The following is a 6,921-nucleotide window of genomic DNA, read 5'->3' on the forward strand; positions in this document are numbered from 1 at the left end:
TTGAACAGTTAATACTGATGAAAGACAAGAGACGAAAGCATATGAATCAGGTTACAAAGTGTATATCAATTATCAAACATCTAGAAATGCTCAGATATTGTTAGTTTTATGTTTTATATTGGAAAAAAAATTGTTCATAACATTTCGGTGTAATTCCAAAAATCTGGAAAATCATCCACTTTTAACCACCTTAGTCTAATTAAGTACATCAATATTAATAATTAAGAGTTCATAAATACACAGATCTACCTGGTTTTGTATTTGAAAAAAAATTATTCATAGTTTCCTCAGAGACTGCCATGTATAGTGAATCAACATTTTCGGTGGAATTCAAAAATCCAATTTCTTGTACATACATGCACATTTTACTTCCCGTTTAGAGTAAAGTACATTCACATATATTATCAAACATATATAAACGTACAAATATAGCTTGTTTTGTAGGGAAAAATTGTCAAGAGTTTGCCTGATAGACTGATTTAATACTTTTGGGTGAAGCACTATATCAGCCACATCTTACCTCCTTCAGTTGCGCAAAATATGGTAACCCTCCCACAAATGTATGACCCTTCAAAAATTCTTGCGTGATAAATTGCGACCCTCTCTCCCAAAACGCCAGCCCTCCCCCCCTGTTATTTCTGCCCGAAAATTACATGATAGCCAAAAGTTATGTAAATTAGCTAGTACTGGTTCAGTTATTCGTGAGGAAAATATTACAGTGTTTGTGGGGTCAAGTTTTGGAATGTCGGACAAGGGGGAGGGTCACATTTTAGACAAGACGATAGGGGAGAGTCACATTTTACAGTACAGATGTGCATGGAATTTCCCTGGCCCACCCCCTGCAATTACTTAAGGCTCCTTTATATTCATTGTGTTTGGGCTTTGCACTATTGTGGTGTATTTTGCAATCTAACGTATTCCTTACATATATTCAGAGATCGCCACTTTCACCTGATTTCATGCTTTATATCATAGCGTCAGGGCTGCTTCTACCCCAATATCTACATGGACAAGATGTTTCATAATTACTGATCATTTAATCACTTTCTTGTTTACCGATATTGCAGACACGCAACGTATACACATAAAAAAATTATAAGCTCAACTCAACAATACATCGCAGCACTGAACTAGTCATCAGGAAGCAACATTTGGAAATAATAAAATAGGACTACAAGATATAGCAAACCCAACTTTACAACACAAAAGTGCCTAAACGCAACACTGGGAAACATAAAGTGAAAGAAAGGAGAGATAACGCAAAAACGACAAGCACAACAACATGTGATTGATGGCAAGCACAAGATCGTATACACAGTACAGCACAACACGGAACAGTTTAGCCCAACACAATACAAACTGAAAGCTGACATAATATCAATAAAACAAAGTATCTGTTAATCGAAGGCTGACATTAAACTGGCGTCGAAGGACAATTCCTAGGGAACACACATAAACTTTCAAGCTGTGAACAAATCCATCATCGTAAAAAACATTAGGGAACTAAATTATTTACGACGCGTACGATAGACGATCTTATAATCTTCAAATTGTGAGATAGGTCTTGATTATAAACGTCCAAACCAGAACATAAGTAATAAATGGTTATATTCACAGGTTTGGCTGTGCCTTGTTAATTACAGATAAGGGATTTCGGTGCTCGCTGGTCCGTGAAAATAAAACCTTATCTGGAGAAGAGGGAAACTAGAGGCGATATTAATCACTCGGCCAACGACGGTTTTATCGCAAGACTGAAGCCGGCGGGACGGAGTCGATGTCTTATTAAATGTATAGCAGTCGTGCTAAACGGAAGAAAAGTCAAATTCGATTGACTTGCATTACTTCGATGCCGCTAAGTGTAATATTGAGCAGAAATGTACTTCTTATGCACGAACCAGATATTTACTGGGAATTTGATCTCTGAGTATGATGTGATCGTAGAATCGGGTGGATGGAGGAAGCACGATCACAGAGCACTATAGTATAGCAGATTGTATGTTATGAATAGCGATGGTAAAAGTTGAAACTGAAGGCTGTTCGTTTGAAAGTCGCAGCAAGGAGATGTAAATAGCCACTTGGCTACTTGATTTGCGGTGGTTCAAACATGTTGTAGCGACGACAGTTGCGCATTTCCCGGGCAGTGCGTCCACCTCGCCCGTTAGGGAGAAGGACACCAGTCGTAGTTGGTGAATGCGTCTTTACACAAAGTAGCATAGGTCGGAGGCTCGTATGGAATTCAAATTGAGTAAAGCGTTGGACTTTGAAATGGTTAGCGAGACATTCAACAGAAGTTATCATTCTCATCATGCTTTTTTTTTCCCCCGCAGGCTTTAAAATTCTTCACTGAGATGGTTTCACTATAACAATTACTGCATGAGCTGATCGCACTCAAAGACAAGGAAATTCACAAGTCTGTAGGCGTATACTTAAGCGGGTAAAGTTTATTTGCAGTTGTCCGTAAGACCTTTATAAACACATCAATACCGCAACTGAATCTTACATACAGGACTTTTCTTTAAAAAGTGAGAAAAAACTACCGCAATGAGGCCTTCTCTAAAATCTGAGCACACAAAGCATCGTACCTGAATCACCGAAAGTACATTTGATGTAAATTGGCGTGAAACTAATGCTTATTGATTTCTACATACAGTTCTCTCCCTGGAGATCTGGTCAGAATTTCAGGGAATCCCAGTGCCAGAGAAATAGAAGGTAATGCGTTAAAATACAAGTCGACATATTTTTTTTTGAAAAAAGTACCGTCTACACTTAATCAATATGTCACGAGGGCGTCTATCATCACGTACGGAAGGGATCTTGCGTACTGATGACAGCGACGAAAGACGTTTAAATGGAGTGTGAGATCTGAATGTCTGAACACCATACTCGATAAAAATGGGGATATGTATTTCTGTGTATCATGACCATTCAGGCAAAACACCCATGTGACTGAGTTTTGCTGCAGGTATGATCATGCGATATGTATCGTAAATATTTGAAGGTAATTAATTGACGACAAAATGTTTCCTTTTAAAGCACATGTTCTTTTTTTATCTTTGAAATAAATAATATCTATCAATGGTCAAAAAGTCATTCCTCACAAACGTAGATTTCAATCTTCATTTTGTACATAAGATATCAAGGCTTATAACATAGTGGCATCTTCTTTCCTGTAAGATAAAAAAAAAAGAAAATAAAAGATTGTGTTTTCGTGATGGCAGTTTGATGGCAATTTTTATTTTATCACTCCTATCGAGCAATCGACATTTTGTGCGTGGTTTCTCATTTTTCATGTCCCACATGTGGCGCGAATTCAAGTCTTAAGACGTGCTGAAAGCTTCCCGCCAATAAACCCGTGATCGCTGCACTCAAACTCACGCAAATCTAGCTGATGAAACGTGACCGGTTCCGTCGTTCTAAAACTCCGCTGACATTGTTCTGTACTCAGCGAATTTTAAGACTTTCCACGCAAATACTGATTAGAGGGAAGCTTAGATTAGCTGTTGACTATTTTCCGTTTAAGGCTCTCTGCCACGTAGACACAGTATAATCTCACCATCAAGGAAGAGGTTTCAAGACGCGATTCATTAATTGCTTAATTGACAGAAAAAAATTACTCGACACATAAATATTCTCTACTTCATTAATCTGGGCAAAGTCCTTTAATACATGGATAGTAATTACTTGAGGTGACTCCTCATCCGGTGCAAAAGGCACTGTAATATATTTTTATGATTCATTCAGTACTTGCTAAAATAACGAACAAATTATCTGGAATAGAATATTATCAAGATGGAGACTACGAATGAAGGTAATTATTCCTCCTGTCTGTTCCAATGCTGTGCAATTCCCGTTGTGATAAATAATTAATTTGGTACGCAGTGTGTTCAAACCTCGTGTGAAAATTTCAGATTGACCAATATCTTTTCTAATAGAAGATATTTTGTGGTGTATAATTGAGCGTGTGTTGGTTAAATTTGTGCGTTTGTAGAGCGCGCATGCGTGCTGGTGTTTGACCATTGTAAATATGAATGTGTGGAAGAGAGATTTCTTTTTGGGACTCACATTTGTCAAGGTTCGTCCTGCTCTTCGTCGGCAAGACCTGTGAGAAACTGTTGGAACGTTCGCTTCTCTGCTAAACGTTTAATTGCCTCCCTGTGTGAGAAACACATACACAATGCATCAATGTTTGTGATGTACATCTGGGAAAGAGAAATATTTACACTTTAGGAACTTGCACATACTTTGTCTAAGAAATCTTTGAGACGTTTTGCTTAATCATCAAGAATAAAAATAAGGCGTCAAAAGGCATGCAAAGTTCTGCATCAGATGAGTTGAAATTATCTCCATGGTATTGAAAGCTCACCAGAAACTAACTTGGCAAAAGACGCGGCGATCAAAGATAGGTTTTTCGTCAGGTTTCGAAACGAATCAACGCAGGCAGAAGATACGAACACGGTATGAACAAGCGCTGCTACTTAAAAAGTACAATTGAATTTTAATTTTTTTCATCCTTGTAGTACCGGTTCAAAGAAGCCTCTAGCAGACACGTTGATCAGTACGAAGACTTGATCAAAACAGCAATCGGAGAAAACAAAGGACAGAAAATACTAGCATACACAGGAATTACAGTACAGATAGTTAACTAAAATGATCATATCGACAAGTGACAGGAATACTTTCTATGAGGTGTAGTGTACGAAGTACGTCAGCGCAATGCCGCCATAAAAGGGGACAGACGTACAATGACACTAATTTCCTGACAATTTCAACACGGAATTGTGGCATATGGATTCAATTATTCCGTCTCCATGCACTACAACCAGGTTTTATTCAGCTAGAAAGAGGAACACAGCCTGTAATATGATGGAAGACATTGGCGAAAAATTAAACGAAAAGAGATCCTTTGCAGGTGGTATAAAACAGAGATAGACTGCAAACGTTGATCACAAGATCTTGCTTCAAGACAGCCCGTCAGTGAATTTTTGAAGCAGATTATAACTTTACGAGGCAATGTCTAATACTTTTTTACGTTCCCAGTTCAGTTCAAAGGCGCATTTTTTTAAACGCACCTGACAAAAACCCCCAGCGATACATAATTCAGTGCTAGGATGAAACTTGGAATTTTTCTCACACACGGAATTCGCTCTCGCCGATCACGGTTAAATAACAATGACACCTCGCTGTTGCCACTGGGCATACTCGCCAATTAACGAGCAGACGCCGTAAAAGATGGTGTTCTTATCACCTTTCGCCAAATCCTCAACAAGACGATACTTATTCTATTATCCTTGGTCTGGGTTTTAGATGCCAGGTAAGGAAGATGGCGAGTATCGTGCAGTGATCGTAAAACGAGAATTAAATTTACTAAAATGAAGAAAATTGGAAAATTAGGTCGAAAATAAAGCAGATACAATGTAGTTATATCCCCTATTGAGTAGAGGAGCTTTTGAGTGAGATAAGTAAACGACATTATAAAATCAACGATTTTAGGTCTGAGGTCTTCCCCTAGAGGAAGAGGGCGGAGATGTAAGAGAAAAGTCATCAGTCCTCTCGAATGAGTTAAACTGGACTAAACGGGACTTTCAAGCTATGGGATCTAAACGACTATACAGAGGAGCGAAATTTGTCTTTTGCCTTAGTTTATGATGGCATAGTAATCTGAAAGTTGCAATTTACCGAGAACAAAATATTTCAAGATTTAGTAAAATATTAACATTATCTATACTTTTTATTATTTACTCTATCTTGCTGATAACATTTATTCCTAATTATCGATGCGATCTGATGTCTCGAAATTTCTCGATAGGAATGAATGTAGAGATGGGATACACTATATATTAAACGTCTGATGGCGACAGATGCCAGACAATTGAGAGTTGAATTTCCAAAATTTAGAACGTACTCACCTGAACCTGTCCGATATTTGGTATGATCTCTTCCCCCACCGTGATCCATAAAGTTCGGGCAAGCAGCCAGCTTTTGGACATCCCGCTTCGCTCTGTCTGACGACGACTGACAGTGTGAGTGTGAGAACCAAGAATATAACAAAAATTTTGGCTGACTCCATTCTGAAAGAGAACAAACACACAGACCAGGAATGAGTGAAAAGTGCGGGCAGAAATGTTTGCACGAGTGATGTAGCCAAGCTATACCGAATTGACGTTCAGCCAACGATTTAAAAAGATGAGAACTGCCTTGAATTAAAATTAACTGCCATTAAATCGATATTTTAGAGCGAGGCTCCGCTACTGCCTCTTCCCAGAGCCTTGACTTGCGAAAAATTATGTTTGAACGCAGTAAACGAGCTATAACCATGATTCGCTACAATGTTCAAAATCGATCTGTATGCCAATGTACTTAAGTGATTAATTATGATATATTGTCATTTGGCATAGGACAGTATTATTGTGTAAGTTATAATTTTACGCGGATCTAAACAATACAAGTTGAGTTAGCTCCTGATGGTAAAAACTAGTGCCCGAAACTTAAGGAGTTAACGAATACGCGCAGAGAAAAAGGTGAGAACGAACGAACCTAAGTTCAACGCATGCAAATAACAACGCAAACAACGCAGATAACAACAACGAAGACATTGGAAAAGATTTAAATCACGAGATCACTGTAATACTAGCCAAACTAAACAATTGTTACACAGTAGTTAGCGTTAGGTCTTTTCGACGTCAACTCGTCGACTTATGCTCGAATCCAGCATTAACGATCACTATATATCTGGAATAGTACTTCTGTACCTAACCCTTTGAGCGCCAAAGTCAATTTTTCTCACCATATGAAAACTCACTCAATTTAATTTTTTCAGATTTTTGTCAAAATTTTGATAACAAACTGTAGCCAGTGAAATGTGATATTCGTTTGGTCCAAAATTATCAAAAAATTACAGAAAAATTCATAAAAGTTGGTAAA

This window comes from Ptychodera flava, chromosome 18 (genome assembly GCF_041260155.1).
Source record: "Ptychodera flava strain L36383 chromosome 18, AS_Pfla_20210202, whole genome shotgun sequence".
Taxonomy (NCBI): domain Eukaryota; kingdom Metazoa; phylum Hemichordata; class Enteropneusta; family Ptychoderidae; genus Ptychodera; species Ptychodera flava.